This window comes from Bos taurus, chromosome 29 (genome assembly GCF_002263795.3).
Source record: "Bos taurus isolate L1 Dominette 01449 registration number 42190680 breed Hereford chromosome 29, ARS-UCD2.0, whole genome shotgun sequence".
Classification (NCBI taxonomy): domain Eukaryota; kingdom Metazoa; phylum Chordata; class Mammalia; order Artiodactyla; family Bovidae; genus Bos; species Bos taurus.
The window spans coordinates 21184486-21201379 of NC_037356.1; the positions used below are offsets into that span (position 1 = coordinate 21184486).

Here is a 16894-nt window from a genome sequence, read left to right on the forward strand (position 1 = left end):
AATGATTTGTATACTTGGCTCCTTACCTACTGCCAATTTCATAATGAAAGAAGAAAACCATGTTTTCAAAGGAGAAGAAAGTGAGAGAGGGGACATGAGAATGGAGAAGCACATAGACAGTAGCACTGTGAGGTGTTCAAGCATTTTCTCTCTTTTTTTTTTTTTTCATTAAAGATGAACAACATAAGATAGCTCTTTTGACTATATTGGAAGCTATTGAACTCATTTATAGAAAGGCTTCTTATTATCGAATTGTTACTTTCATAATTATGATGAGTGGAGTGGAACTGGTGGGACTACAGCCACTCATATTCCTTTGAAATGCAGATTGGCCTTGGATTCTGTAGTTTACAATATCCTGAAATTAGCACACAGCTCAGGGGTGGGAAGGTAAAGGTGGTGGGAGTTCTAACTCAAGAACATCTGATTGCTGCATTCACTATGTTGAAATGTTTCCACAAATATTATTTTTCAAAACAAACAGAAACACTCTGTATTCAATAAATCTATTGAGTAAAATGCCTGGTAATTGGTCTCTCAACAACCTGTTAGTATTTTCCATGAAGTAGTTCTCCAAAAAGTTTAAAACATGCATTACTTGGCCATTTTTGATTCCATTAGGGGTAAATGTTAGAGTTTCCCTGGTGATACATTTTGGCACTTTGGTTACCATTATCAAGATAGTATAAGGGAACTATTACACAGAAAATCATAGAAGCATGCATAAACAAGGAAGTTGGCTACATATAATAAACACATATACTGTCTTCAGTTCATTTTGGATCTGTCACTTAGTTGTGTCTGACTCTTTGTGATCCCATGGATTGTAGCACGCCAGGCTTCCCCGGCCATCACCAGCTCCCAGAACCTGCTTAAACTCGTGTCCATCAAGTCAGTGATGCCATCCAAACATCTCATCCTCTGTCATCCCCTTCTCTTCCTGTCTTCAATCTTTCCCAGCATCTTGAAACTTCTGCTTCAGCATCAGTCCTTCCAGTGAATATTTGGGACTTCTTTCCTTTAGGATAGACTGGTTTGATCTCCTTGCAGTCCAGGGGACTCTTAACAATCATCTCTACCGCCACAGTTCAAAAGCATCAATCCTTCAGCATTCAGCTTTCTTTATGGTCCAACTCTCACATCCATACGTGACTACCAGAAAAACCTTAGCTTTGACTAGACGAACCTTTGTCAGAAAAGTAATGTCTCTGCTTTTTAATATGCTATCTAGGTTGGTCAAAGCTTTTCTTCCAAGGAGCAAGCATCTTTTAATTTCATGGCTGCAGTCACCATCTTCAGTGATTTGGGAGCCTAAGAAAATAGTCTGTCACTGTTTCCATTGTTTCCCCATCTATTTGCCACGAAGTGATGGGACCGAATGCCATGATCTTCGTTTTTTGAATGAATTTTGTCTATTAAAAAAATGCCTTTCCACTTTCCCCTCTTTTTCCGTCAATCCTAAGAAACCAAGCCTTGCACATTAATTTACATTTTTGTCTCTTTAACCTTATATAATAAAATGGATCATTAATTTTGGAAGGCAATATTGCATAGTAATTAAAAGTAGAAGCAAAACATCCATGAGTTCAAAACTACATTCTAAATTCATTAGTGGCATAACCTTGAACTAGCTACTTCATAACTTTGAACCTCAGATCCTATCTATAAATTGTGAAAAATTGTAACACTGTATTTGTAAAGTTTCTGAAATAAATGAAGAACTGGCTTTATGTTCTTAGGCAGATACAGTTAAGAGCTCAAAGAATACAGGCCCCTTCTTATTTATCTTCATTAAGCCCACAGTAACTGGATTGAACACACATGTAATACAGGGTCACCAAAGGAAAAATGATAGAAAAATGAATCTAATATTTCATAATTGGCTTTCAAATAAGTATCAAAATTGTAGTGATTCAAAAGTGTTTATTGTAAGTATAAAAAGCCCAATCATTAATGCATTTACATAAAAAGGTATCATTTCCTCATGTGATATGAAGTAATGAGGTGTATTTCTACTAGCATTACTAGTTCAGTTTCTATACGATACCGTAAGAGACAAGATTTTCTAATTTAAGGGTTTGCTATTTTGACTTTTACGTTTGCTCCTCTGTATTTAGTCATGGGTGTTATGTGACTGTTTTTTTCTATAACCACCATATCCATGTTCAATATAGTGCTAAGTGGAGTGTGGGTGCTATCTGTGGAGGATAATAATTCTGTTCTGATGATTTCTGAATAACGACCTTTGCTGGTATTTTATTATCCAGATCTGGCTCAAACTATAACTTCCAGTAGCAATTGACAGCAAGTTTTTCACTAGGAAAATTGCTGCTTCCAACAAATTACAGCCTTTTTTCACAAGAAAAACACTCCACAAAGTGGTTATAGGAAGAACATACCTCAAAATAATAAAGGCCATATATGACAAAACTACAGCCAACAGCATACTCAGTAGCAAAAGCTGAAAGCATTCCCTCTAAGATCAGAAACTATACAGGGATGCCTAAGCAACATAGCATTGGAAACTATGCTAAGTCAACATAGCGTTGGAAATTCTAGTCATAGAAATCAGGCTAAAAAATAAATAAATAAAATGAATTCCAACTGGAAAGGAAGACATGAAACTGTCATTGTTAGCACATGACATACTCTATATAGAAAATCCTAAAGATGCCACAAAAAATAAATTCAGTAAAGTTTCAGGATCCAAAATTAAAATACAGTAATTTACTATGTTTCTGTACATTAAAAATGGACTATCAGAAAAAGAAATTAAGAAAAAATCCCATTTATATCTGCATCAAAAAGAATAAAATACCTAGGAATAAATCAAACCAAAGAGGTAAAAAATTTGTACTCACAAAACTGTTAAGACATTGACAAATTATTTTGAAAATGACACAAGCAAATGGAAAGATACACCATGCTCATGGGTTGGAAAATTAACCTCCTTAAATAATCAAACTTCCCAAGGCAATCTATAAATTCAGTGGAATTATTATCAAAATACTGATGTCAATTTTAACAACACTAGAAAAATTCTGAAATCTGTAAGAGAACACAAAAGACCCAGAATTGTGAAAATAATCTTGAGAAAGAACAGAGCTGGAGTTATTGCGGTCCTTAATTTCAAACTACACTCCTAAGCTAAAATAATCAAAATGGTACATGGATTAGTGAGTGACTAACACTTTCAGTTTCATAATACTTGCACAAAAACAGACACAGAGATCAATGAAGTAGAATAGAGAGCCCAGAAATAAACCCACATTTTTATGGTTAATTACTCTGACAAAAGTGACGGGAATACACAATGGAGAAAAGACGGCATCTTCAATAAATGATTGAAGCTACATGCTGGACAGCTACATGCAAAAGAATCATACTGGCCTACTTTCTCACACTATATACAAAAATAAACTCAAAATGGATTAAAGCCTTAAATATTAAGACCTTAAACCATAAAACTTCTAGACAATACCATAAGCAACATGCTCTTGGGCATCAGTCTTAGAATTATTTTTGGATATATTTTCTCAATCAAGGGAAGCAAAAGCATGAATAAACAAACAGTACTACATCAAACTAAAAAGCTTATTCACAGCAAAGAACACTAACACAATTAAAAGGTCATGTACTAAATGGGAAAAGATTTTGTAAATTATATATATAAAATAAAAGATTAATAATTCAAAATATATAAAGAACTCACGCAACTCATTATAAGGAAAAACAAAACTGGATTACAAAAAATAGAGAGAGGTCCTGAAAAAAATGTTTTCCCCAAAAATGCATACAGAAACCAATAGGTACATGAAGAGATACTCAACATAACTAATCACCAGGGAACTACAAAAGGAAAGCATGCTGAGATAGCACCTCACAGCTGTCACAATAACTGTCATCAGAAAGACAACAAATGACAATTATTGGTGAGGATGTGGAGAAAAGGTAACCCTCAGGCACTGCTGGTGGGGCTATATTATAAAACTGATGCAGCCACTATGGAAAAAGTTTTAAAGTTTTCTCAAAAAATTAAAGATAGTACTGCCATATGATCCTGCAGTTTTACCTCTGATTATTTACCAGAAGAAACAAAAACACTCATTCAAAAAAATGTATATATACTCCAGTATTCATCACAGAACTTATGGTAACCAAGATATGAAGCATCCTTAATGTTCATTAACAGGCAAATGGACTAAAAAATGATATATGTACAATGGCATATAGGCCTTAAAAATGAACGAAATCTTGCCATTTGTGGCAACATGGATGGACATGGAGGGTATTATGCTAAGTGAAAGAAGTCAGAGAAAGACAAATACCATATGCTCTCACTTCTATGTGAAATCTAAAAAAGAAAAAAGTACAAGCAAAACAGACTGAAAATAGACTCATAGATGCCGAAAACAAACGGAGGGGAGCTGAAGGACTGGCAAAATATTTGAATGAGACTAAAAGTTATAAATCTCCAGTTATAAAATAATTCATAGTGCTGTAATTACAGCATAAGCAAAGTCATCATATGGCCAATAATACTGAATAATTTTGAATGAGATGTCAGAGCGCCTATACCTCCTGCCATCTGGGCTAGTTAGAAAGCTTTCCTGGGATCTGGGATCCCAAGTGACCTTCACTTCTAGTCATAGTACAGAAGAGAGACATTAAGACAAAAGCTTGACTATAGCCAAACCTTAGGATAATCGATGACCTATTTTTTATAACCCTGACATGAAAACATGAATGATACAATCAAATTTATGTCTTCAATATCTTTACTAAGAAATAGGAAAAATATGGTATTTAGCAGTAAGAATGGAAATGGAAGGGGCATAACAAAGGAAGACAAGGGAGAAAACCAAAGACGAGAAATGGCAGAATAATAACTCACGTAAACTAGAAGATGAAGGAGACTGATCAAAAAGGGGAGAATAAGAAGCAGATTTAAATTAGTTACTCCCCCATATGACAAATCCTGAACAGAACCTCAAAGTAACCACCACTGTTGAGGTGTCTCTGATTGCCCTGAAGCAGAAACAACCATCAACTGCTATTCACCTGGAACCTTGTATTTTTCAGTTAAGGCTACCACAAACTCAGCATAATTTAACTTGGGAAAGCCTAGACAAAATAGCTCAGTCATATCTGATTCTGGACAAATTCAAATGGGATTTAACTGACACAGAGTTCAAGCAGTATTATGTGTGTTTCTGAAGGACTAGCACATAAATCCATGAGGGTCACATTTAGCTGTTTCACTGTAGTGTTAGACTTTTTTTTTTTTTTTTTTTTAGTTTATTTGCTTGATTCTGATTTAAACAAATGTCCAAACCCAGATAAAATTAAGCGATCACTGATGTCTTAACGGTTTACCTCCCAATATTACCCATATTCAAGACATTTTTTGAAACTCCACCCTTCAAGTTAGTCTTGTAAAGAGAAAAATGAACCACTATTTTGATCCCATCTTATTTAAAATCATAAATATTAGTGATGAACTTCATAACCTGCCTTGTTTAGCAACAAGAACAATTAGCTGTTTCTAAAAACTGATCATCTATCTGTGAAGAATGAGAAAGTTCATTTACTGAATTTATGCAAAGCATTTTTTTTCCTGGTTCCAGTGGCCAATCCTACTGAGGACTTCCAGGAATGTCTCATGTATCATTGAAATAACTCCTAGCTACTGAGGGTGACTAAATTGAAGAACATTGTTTGAATGAAAAAAAAAAAAACCTTCTGGCCAGAGCCTGCGACTTTTATTTAATAACATGAGCTGACTATTTCATGGATGCTGGGTGTGCCAAAACATCAGGGGATGCCAGGCAGAAGGCATCCAGGAAGAATCAGCATAGGATGGTGGATGTGAGTCTCTGCATTTCTAACCCATGACCTCAAAATACATGATTTCTGGTGATTGGACTGTAAAGTTTATGTAGGTAACCTTGGAAACAATGATAAAAAGACTGAATTGGAATGAGCCTTTGGCTATTATGGACCACTCTGAAGTGTGTGCCCTGGAGAAGGAAATGGCAACCCACTCCCGTACTCTTTCCTGAAGAATTCCATGGACAGAAGAGCCAGGCCAGCTACAGTCCATGGGATCACAGAGAGTCAGAAATGACTGTGCAACTTTTTCCAAAGTGTGTGGGTTGCAAGAAACCCTCCAGACTTTGCTAGTGTGGAATTTGAAGATCCCCGAGATGCAGCGGGTACTGTCTGAAATTTAAATGGGAGAACACTATGTGGCTGCCAAGTAAAAATGGAACTGCCAGAAGGTGAAAAGATAAGTCAAAATTGTGGCCCACTGCCCTTCTGGGGTTGCAGCCTTAGAGATGATTAATCAGAGGATGAGTACTCCACCTTGACACAAATCTCCAAGACAAGAGAAGTTTCTCTTGCAGCAGGACTAGGTCCCTTTCTAAAGATAGGGGAAGAGAGAGATCACTGTCCCAGAAGAGAAATCAGAAGCTGCGCCTATCTTTCTCTAGGTCTCGTAGCCAATCTAGGTCAATAGAAGACCATTTTTCTAGAGGAATGTGGTATATAGGAAATAACTTTGACAAGAGTATGTACAGAAAATTCAACTTCTGTTTGAGACTTCATAAGTTTGTTGCATTTTGAAATGTTTTAGCTGTTCACATTTCTTTGTCTATCGTTAACAGCGACACATGAAGTTGTAATCCTCGATGGTTTGGAATGGATCATATGAGGCATGTAATATCAAGAACTGTTACTTTAGAATGTTCCCTTAAGCAAATGAATTTGCTTTTGAATTTCAGCCTTACATAGACTGATAAGTCCTTGCATAACCTCTAACTCCTGCACAGCTAAAGTGTAATATTTAATATTATCAAAACAAAAAAAAACTGGAAAAAACTGAAGACTTTTCCATAGTTGGGAAATGGTATGCAGCTGCAGTTAAGAAAGCAGTCTTTAAAAGCTGCTGTGAATACAGGCCAGAAGGGAAAATTTAAAGCTGAGCCCTTAAACAAGATTAGAGGTTTGAAAATTCCACTAGTCTTCAGACCAGATGAGAGGTTGTCCAACTGGTGTAGAATCTAAAAAGTTTCAAGAAAGTTAGTTTAACTTTGCTTTAGGTCATAAGTTTCTTCTGTGGTTGCCATATATGAATACATAGCTCCTTGTAACCTACTTTATTTGGAAATTTGAATCTACTCAAGATACCAATGTCCTGCCATTTTAAGGGTACATTGTAGAGCTGAACTTGGAGTTACTGGGCAAGATTATTTTCCATGCTGTCATTTGTAACACATTTTGTGAATCCTTGGGATAAAGTTTTGGTTACAAAACATAATATGAAGAGTTCAGAGATTTGAGTGATGATACTGTGTGTTCTCAAGATTTTTGGTGTGTCAAATTAAATTCAACTACTTTTGAAATTCTTCTATCATGTCAACCAAATGGTTTATTTTATTATATTTCCTGAATTTAGGGCTCCCCTGGTGGCTTAGACAGTAAAGAATCTGCCTGCAATGTGGGAGACCTGAGTTCGATTCCTAGGTGGGGAAGATCCCCTGGAGAAGGGACCAGCAACCCACTCTAGTGTTCTAGCTAACAGGCAGATCCATCCAAAGAACAATCATATTAAAAATTAACATATATGGGACACTTTCCATTTCAGTTCCCATTTTAAGAACGTTAATATATCAAAAAATCCTTAAAACACATACACACAGAATAACTGACAAATGAATATTAAGCTTTTGTTCCAGATCACATACCAAGTAAAAAGTGAAGCTGGAAAATTCACAGCTATAAATGTCTATATTAGAAAAGAAGAAATACCTAATAGCAGTAATGTAAGCTAAAATTTCAGAAACTAATAAAAAGAAGACCACACACACACACAAAAAAAACAACAGTAAGTTAGGAAAATAGCCAACATTCGTTGGATCATAAAGAAAGCAAGGGAGTTCCAGAAAAACACTTCTGCTTCATTGACCACTCAAAAGCCTTTGACTGTGTAGATCACAACAAATAGTGGAAAATTCTTAAAGAAATGGGACTACCAGATCACCTTACTAACTGTATGCCAGTCAAGAAGCAATAGTTTGAATCAGACATGTAACAACTGACTGGTTCTAAATTAGGAAAGGAGTATGACAAGACAATATATCGTCACCCTGCTTATTTAACTTCTGCGCAGAGTACATCATGCAAAATGCCATGCTGGAAGAATCACAAGCTGAAATCAAGATTGCTGGGAGAAATATCAATAATCTCAGATATGCAGATGATACCACTCCAGTGGCAGAAGTGAAGAGGAGCAAAAAGCCTCTTGAGGAATGTGAATAGGAGAGTGAGAAAGCTGACTTGAAACTCAACATTAAAAAAAACTAAGATAATGGAATCTGGTCCCATGACTTAATGGCAAATAGAAGGGGAAAAAGTGGAAGCAGTGACAGATTTTATTTTCTTGGCTCCAAAATCACTGCAGACAGTGACTGTAGCCATGAAATTAGATGGTTTACCAGGGAACTAAGGCCATCAAGTAAACTTGCAAGTCATAAAGATTAGAAAGGAAATGTCAAAACACTCTTTATTCAAGGAAGGCACAATCTTATTAGCAAAAATTCCTACAGAATCTACGGGAATACCAATATGTGAGATTAGTGGTATTACAGCATAAAAGATCAATATATAAAAGTCATTATGTTTTTATGTAACTAGAATAATTCATTCTGAAAATTAAGACAAATTGCATTTGAAATAACGTCAAAACTAACATAATAGTCAAGGATAAATTTAGAAAATAAAATGTGAGAAAAATTATAAAGCATTGCTTAGATAAACTAAACAAATCTAACTAAACAGAGATATATCATGTTCATGGATTGTAAGACTCATTGATAGAAATTCTTGCAATTTGATGTATGAACTCAATGCAATTCCCGTGAAAATCTCAAAAGGCTACTTAGTACAAATTGACAAGTTGTCTTTAAAATTAGCATATTATCATAGCAAGGGGTATCAGTAAGAACATTCAAATACATAATTCAGTGATTTCAATCAAGAGTGATTTTGCCCCCACACCGGGGGGACATTTGGCAATACTTTGCAGATATTTTGGCATTCATAACTGGGTAGAGTCCAGGAATGAAGCTGAGCATCCTATACAGCACAGGGTCACCTTCCATAAGAAAGTTTGGCCCCAAAATGCAAATAATGCTGAGTTTGAGATATCTTCATTTAACTGTAGCAAAAGAAATAGATTACTACACCCATTCCCTAAGTTGGGGTATACTGTATGATCAAAGCAAAAACATTCAGTAATAAAGAAGAAAAAGTACCTAACTCACCTGTGAAGAGTACATAATGGACACTGCCATCTCTGACTATAGACAATATCTATTTTGTATTATTACATCTTAAAATTTTTCTTTTTTTATGACAGTTTCTTCCAATATTCAATTAACTGATCATGACCACATTTTACCAGCAATAATAGCCATTTGCCTTTGCTAATAATATGGTCTAAGGCATTAAACATAATTTTAGAAAATCATATTCTCCAATAATAAAATTTCACATTTCTTATATTTTGTTGGATTTGTCTATAGCTTTTGTACACTAAAATTTTATATTAAGAACATTTTTAAATGGTTGGCTTACTTTGGTATTCTTATCTATACAGTGGTAAATTTGTCAACTTTCTCCCTTTATTAGACAACACAAAAGCCCCCAAATCTCTAATAGCTATGTAATTCAAGTCTCTGAATTTCTGTGCTTCTCAGAGACCAGATTGCTCTGGGAAATTTTTCCATCAGCATGTAATAGTAAAATTGATCAACTGCATCTCAATTAAAATGTACAAATTTGATTTTCTTCTGAAAAGTGATCATTTGTCTCTGAGGTAATATAAAACTCATGTTTATTGGATATGGTATGTACAGTGTGTCATTTTACTATTCATATAATAGAAAATGGTGTGTCTTAAGCTTGGATATTGAAATTCTAACAACTCTAGCATCTGGGTTTCTTCCCTCATGCTGCTGCTGCTGCTAAGTCACTTCAGTCGTGTCTGACTCTGTGAGACCCCACAGATGGCAGCCCACCAGGCTCCCCCGTCCCTGGGATTCTCCAGGCAAGAACACTGGAGTGGGTTGCCATTTCCTTCTCCAATGCATGAAAGTGCAAAGTGAAAGTGAAGTCAATCAGTCGTGTCCGTCTCCTAGCGACCCTTGGACTGCAGCCTACCAGGCTCCTCTGTCCATGGGATTTTCCAGGCAAGAGTACCGGAGTGGGGTGCCACTGTCTTCCCTCGAACCACCAGGCAATTCTCCGAAAACAGCTGGATATCTTATGATTAAATTACATCCGACATCATCTACCTAGAGATAGCCTCAGTTCTCAAAGACTCAGTCCTACAAGAGTTTCCCTCCCACCCCTATTTCTGATGCCAACTACATATCCAGGTGGTCACCTGTGCTTCTGACCTACCAGTTATAGGAGGTCCTAACAACCCCTTCATTGGGTTTGATTGATTTGCTAGAGTGGCTCCAGAACTCAGGAAACCAATTTGTTTACTAGATTACCATTATTAACATGGGCATAATTCAGGAACAGCAAGATGGAGGCCATAGATGCATGGGGCACAGTATGTAGGAAGGAGCACAGAACGAGCACCCATGTTCTCTCTGGGCACACTACTCTCCCTGTATCACCATGTAGTCACCAACCCAGGAGCTCTCTGAACCTTCTCCTTTTGTATTTTTGTGGAGGCTTCATTACACAGACATGATTAATTTAATCATTGGCCACTGTCATTGTTGATCTAGTCAACCTCCAGCCCCTCTCCCATCCTTGGAGGCTGATGTGGGTCTGAAAGTTACAGCTATGTAATCACTTGGTTGGTTCATTTCCTTGGTAACTAGCCCCCATTCTAGGTGCTTCCAAAAGTCACCTCATTAACATAAATTGAGGTGTGGATCAAAGGGATTTGTTATGAATATCAAGAAGCCTTTATCATTCATATCACTTAGGAAAATCCAAGGGTTTTTGGAGCGTATTTCGTATTATAAACCACAGTATTGTATACATGAAAACAAATTCTTGTTTTAGTCAACCAACATTAAGTTTCCAAAACAAAATTTCATGTAATGCATGAAATAATATGATAAGGATTTCTGTGGTCTTTGCCGCATGCCAACTTGGATTTTATCAACAACCTCAGATATCCAGATGATACTGCTCTAATGGCAAAAGTGAAGAGGAATTAAAAAGCTTTTTGATGAAAGTGAAAGAGGAGAGTGAAAAAGCTGGCTTAAAACTCAACATTCAAAAAGCTAAAATCATGGCATCTGGTCCCATCACTTCATGGCAAAAAGAAGGGGAAAAAGTGGAAACAGTGACAGATTTTATTTTCTTGGACTCTGAGTCATGTGGACAGTGACTACAGCCGTGAAATTAATTAAAAGATGCTTGCTCTTTGGAAGGAAAACAGTGAAAAACCTAGACAGCATAGTAAAAAGCAGAGACATCACTTTGCCAACAAAGGTCCATACAGTCAAAGCTTTGCTTTTCCAGTAGTCATGTATGGATGTGAGAGTTGCATCATAAAGAAAGCTGAGTGCTGAAGAGTGATGTTTTTGAATTGTGGTGCTTGAGAAGACTCTCGAACGTCCTTTGGACTGCAAGGAGATGAAACCAGTCAATCCTAAAGGAAATCTACCCTGAATATTCATTGAAAGGACTGATGCTGAAGCTGAAGCTCCAATACTTTGGCCACCTGATGCGAAGAACTGACTCACTGGAAAATATCTGATGCTGGGAAGCATTAAAGGCAAAAGTGAGAAGGGAGCAGCAGAGGATGAGATGGTTAGATAGCATCACCAACTTAATGGGCATGAATTTGGGCAAACTCCAGGAAATAGCTGAGAACAGAGGAGCCTGGCATACTATAGTCCTTGGGTTCACAACAGCCAGACACAACTTAGTGAGTCAACAAAAACTTGGATTTTAAATCAAGGTTTGAATTTGTGAGCCATAAGAAATTGAAACACATACTCAATATCATAACTTGTAGTTCATTTAATGATTATCATCTAATTAAAATCCATCTTCTTTCCAACTCTATCACATTATTTTCTTGCCAGCATTATTATATTAACGTAGCATTTCTTCACAGTAGTATTTTCTTTACAAATACCTGGGTAAAATGCAGCAGGTTAGCAATTTTAAACTGACTGCCATTTACAAAACCTGTGAGATTCATTGATTGTTGCTCTCCTGCATCATTCTGTAATGGGCTAAAAGGTTACCTTCATTGATGAAAGTGTACTAGGAGGCATGGCAATAGAAGGTATTGATGAAATGTCTACAGGGAGAAAATGCAATTGTGATTGCTGTGAAATTCCACTTGGGAATCTGTTTTAAACTTCACAGTTGAGAGGTAATTTCATTTGTTTTCTCCTGCTTAGAAGTCAGTGTTTTAAACCATAGGTGATTGCTATAGGATGCTGCAATGACAGTTTCCAAATTGCTTTCCAGCAGATATGATTGGAGCAATATAGACTCTTTTCTGCTACTCCTTATTTTAACTGAAACTTACTTTTCTCCAGGACCATATGCATTTCCATTTTTTCCCAGTAAAGGATAATAATGGAAATAGCTGTCATTTGTTGATAAATTACCAGTGTCTAGTCCTCTGCTTAGCATTTCACAGAATTGCGTTTTTTATCAGAACCATAATCTTCTAGTTTAGACTTTATTGCTCCAATTTTATAGAACTTGAGATTCAGAATACTTTAACAAATTGTTTGATGTTAGATACATAGTGCGTAGGAGCATTTGGGTCTAATATTGCTCTTAACCACTGATGTTTCTGCTCCCTACATAACATAACCCCATGAAGTGGAGGGAACATCAGTATTCTTAGACATTATTACCACTTCCTATTCACTCTATCTCTACACTCATGCATAAGAATGGAATTTTGTGAATTGCATATCATCCTGCTATGTTTCTATATATCATTATTTTATTAATACCATCCACAAATCTCCTGGTTTATTTCACTATCTATGCTTAGCCTTTGTCCATGAACTTGGATGATTTCAATATTCATGTTGACAATCTATTTTATATTTTAATGCTAACAATTCTTAATCACTTCTCCAATGCCCTGCATATCCACTCTAGCAACCTATACCCTGGATGTGCCTAGGCATGGCCATTTAACCCAAAATGCTTTAAATACTAAACTTCAACATCTTACTCAGAACATAACCAATTGTTCATATCTATTACCTTTACTACTTCTTTATTTTCTTTCATGTCTCAACTTTTTAATTTTTATCTCAGTCTATTAACTTTGTTATTCTTAATCATCATCTCAACATAGCAAAATGATAGCATCACAAATAAATAATTCCATGTGTTATATCTTAACAACTATGTGTTAGGCATTTTACACATTATCACAACAGAAGAATTATAGAGTTAAGCAAAACACCCACATTCAGAGAGGACATAAATTGTATAACTAGAATAAGAACACGCGCCCACCATATGATTCAAAAGTCATCTTCCTTTCACTACACAAAAACAAGGATACAGTCTACTTTAATTATATATCACCCTTTTGATCATATCTGTTCTCATCTGTCTTGCAGAGTTCAACCTCTAAATTATTTATTCCAGTGAAAGTTGGTTCTAGGTGGCTTGCAGGGAGGGATAGCAAATAATTCGTATTATAATGGTTTTTGACCCTTCAAAAGGTATAATATACATAAAGAGTACATAATATTTAAATATTATCAGAAGGCAAGTAAAAAAATTAATAAGACTACTTAGAGGAGAAGAGAGGTAGAGAAATACTGCCGTCAAGTCATGTTTTCAACTACAGCATATCCAATATTGTGCTTAATTTCTCTGTATTTCTCAAGTCAACACATATGTTTAAACACTCCAAACTACTATTCCTTCAATTATTCAAACCTCTCAGCAAACAAGTAGATGTAAGAACACACACATGGATGCACATACATGACAAATGATCTTGTATCCTTCCTATGGAGAAATCTGAAGTTTCAGGTGAGAGATTTCTCAACAGTCTTCCCCTGCCCCTCCTGACTTGCCATCCCATTATAGGAACCTACACTCATGCTCACAGCATTTTCCCTTTCTTAGTAGATGATATATTTCTCTGTATTTGTATTCTGAAATGACAACATCTCAGTATCTTACTCCATCACATTATTTCTCTATTAATTTTATTTTTTTTTCTTCTGTTTTCTTTTACTTGTAGGCAAAGCAAACATAAAACTGCATATGCCAGGAGTCAGTGGAGACTGAAAATAGAAAAGAAGATATATATATGTGTGTGTGTGTGTAAGATCCATATGAGGAAAACTACAAAAATTTGATGAACAAAATCAAAGATGACCAAAGACATAGAGCGTTATTTCATGCTCACAAACAGGAAGTCTCAATTTTATCTGGATATCAGTTTAGGAAGACATTATTTCATCATCTTTGATTTTGTTCATCAAAGTTTTATAGTTTCTTCACATGGATCTTGCACATATTTTATTAGATTTACACCTAAGCATTCTATTTTGGGAGTCACTAAGGTAAATGCTGTTGTGTTTTTAATTTTGGTTTCCACTTGTTCATTACTAGTGTATAGGAAAGGGATTTGATTTTATATACCAATCTTATATCCTGCAACCTTGTTATAATCACTTATTAGTTCCAGATATTTTGGTGATTCCTTCAAACATAGACAACCATGGCATTTGCAAATAAAAGCAATTTTATTTCAGTGATTTAAGCAAATAGAGGTTATTTTTATCACATAACAGAAATTCTGAAAGTAGGCCATTGCTGTCATTGGTTTAATAGCTTAGCAATGTCAGGAGTTATAGGTCCTTAATTGTATTCACAAAATACTTGCATATGGATATTATAGCAGTATTATTTCTAATGCCAAAACATGGAAACAATCAATATGTCCTTCAGTAAGTAAATGGATCAACACACTGTGATTTCACCCAGAAAAAAGAAATGCTATTTAGCACTAAAAAGATATGAGTTATGAGGCTATGAACAGACATGGAGGAAATTAAATGCATATTATTAAGTGAAGGAAGCTACTCTAAAGAGGCTACCTGCTGTATGATTCAAACTATATGGCATTCTGACAAAGACAAAACTAGGATATAGTAAACAGATCAGTGGCTTTCTGGGCCTAGGAGAAATGGAAGGTCAAAAAGACATACTCCAGAGGAGTTTTGGGTCAGTGACTCTATTCTGTAAAATAATATAATGTTAGAGGCAAGCCATTAAACATTTTTCCAAACTCACAGAATGTACAACACCAAGAGTTAGCTCTAATATATAAACCATGGACTTCGGGTGATTATGCTGTGTCAATGTCAGTGTATCAGTGTAACAAATGTACCACTCTGGCGGGAGATGTTTTTAGTGGAAAGGCTGTATATGTGTTGGGGGTGGGAGTATATGGGCAATCTCTATACCATTCATTCAATTTTGCTGTGAAAGTAAAACTTTTCCAAAACATAGTTTATTTAAAAATCATAACAAAAAGCAGCATTCACTAAATACCTCCTATCTACCATGTCCCTGTTTATAGTGCTCAGAACACAACAGCAAGCACAGAAACCTGTCCTGGAGCAAATGGCACTGAGCTTATGTTATTTTCTAGTGGAGAGACATGGATACCTTAGTTCATTGTGATCCTTTTTACCAAAGACTGGCACCATCTATACTGTGTTGTATGTGTCTGTTACATACCAAACTAGATGAGGAAAACTGAGAGGAAAAAGCAAATATTTTTAATGCTTGTTACCATTAGAGTGGCAATGCCTTATTCCCCAAATCCTATCTTTATTTAAGTTTGATTAATCTTCTGAAACTTTTCTGCGTTTTATATTTCTTTCCTGAGTTTTATATTTAAATTTTAATTGTTTTATATAAATTTTAATCGTTTCATATAAATGGAGAGAGAGAGATTATTTTGAGCATCCAAGCTGGCACTAGTGGTGAAGAATCTGCCTGCCAATGCAGGAGACCTTAGATATGCGAGTTCAATCCCCTGAAGAAGGAAATGGCAACCAGCTCCAATATTCTTGCCTGGAAAATTCTGTGGACAGAGAAGTCTGTAGGCTATTGCCCATGGGGTCACAAAGAGTTGGACATGACTGAGCATGCACACATATACAAATTGATTATTTCAATATTTCTTAACAATGAAGAAAATAAAGTCCCAGTGAGATTAATAACTTGCCCAAATTCAACAGCAACTGTATGGCTCATGGAATCGGCCTGTTGTTCCCCATTCTGCATGTCTACCAGCTTAATGTGTATGCTGCTGCTGCTGCTGCTGCTGCTGCTGCTGCATTGCTTCAGTTGTGCCTGACTTTGTGCGACCCCATAGATGGCAGCCCACCGGGCTCCTCTGTCCCTGGGATTCTCCAGGCAAGAATACTGGAGTGGGTTGCCATTTCCTTCTCGAGGCTTTCTTTATTGTATTCATGATGTGCTCTTCCATTATAAAATGTAAGAGAGACCACAACATAATCAATGAGATCGCAAGCCACCCTATGCTTAATTTGATAATTTTCCCGCAGATTTCAGGTTGATAAAGACAAGCTAGAGAGATATATTATGAAGACAGTATTCCATTAAAGTGAAAAGAATGTCACTCTTCTGGGTGAGCATGAAAATTGTAAATGATTTTTTAAAAGCTACACCTTTAAAGAAGATTACTGCATAGATGCAATAGAGGGGAAAAAAAAGTGAGTATAGAAGCACAAAGCTTTTAAGAGTAAGAGTCTCAGAATTTTAACTATTTACAAAGAGCATTGTAACATTTAAGCCAATTTTGATTTTGATTGCTGGATCT

At 36.0% G+C, this 16894-nt stretch overlaps 1 pseudogene; it reads left to right on the plus strand.

Annotated features, from left to right (window-relative positions):
• Positions 1-5926: 5926 nt before the first annotated feature.
• LOC107131957 (serine/arginine-rich splicing factor 3-like) lies at positions 5927-6627 on the plus strand (annotated as a pseudogene).
• The last annotated feature ends 10267 nt before the right edge of the window (positions 6628-16894 follow it).